Below are 370 nucleotides of genomic sequence, written 5' to 3'. Positions count from 1 at the left end.
AAATACCATCCTGGTATTACCAGGAAAACGGTATGACAGCTCAGGGAGCCCGGACACGCTCTGAGAACCGCTGCCCTGTCCAAAGCAGGCTTCCCCTCCAGACCCAGGCAGGGCCCTCGGCTCCGGCCCCCCGCGCCCTCCCGGCGCTGCCCTCCCCCGCAGCCCCCGCTGCTGCGGAGGAAGGTGACCGACCCGCCTCCCATCTCCGCGCCCCGCCCGCACAGGGTCTGTTGTGCGCCAGCGGGACGCGCACGGACCCCCGTTCTGAGCCTGGAACACCCAACATCTGGACGGAGACAGGATTCCGCGCAGGTAAAAAGGCTGGGCTTTCATCGGAACCAGCCCACTCGAACCTCTGAGTCCGGGCCCC

This window comes from Pteropus vampyrus, unplaced genomic scaffold (assembly GCF_000151845.1).
Source record: "Pteropus vampyrus isolate Shadow unplaced genomic scaffold, Pvam_2.0 Scaffold4797, whole genome shotgun sequence".
Taxonomy (NCBI): Eukaryota; Metazoa; Chordata; class Mammalia; order Chiroptera; family Pteropodidae; genus Pteropus; species Pteropus vampyrus.
Note: the sequence above shows the minus strand (reverse complement) of the source record.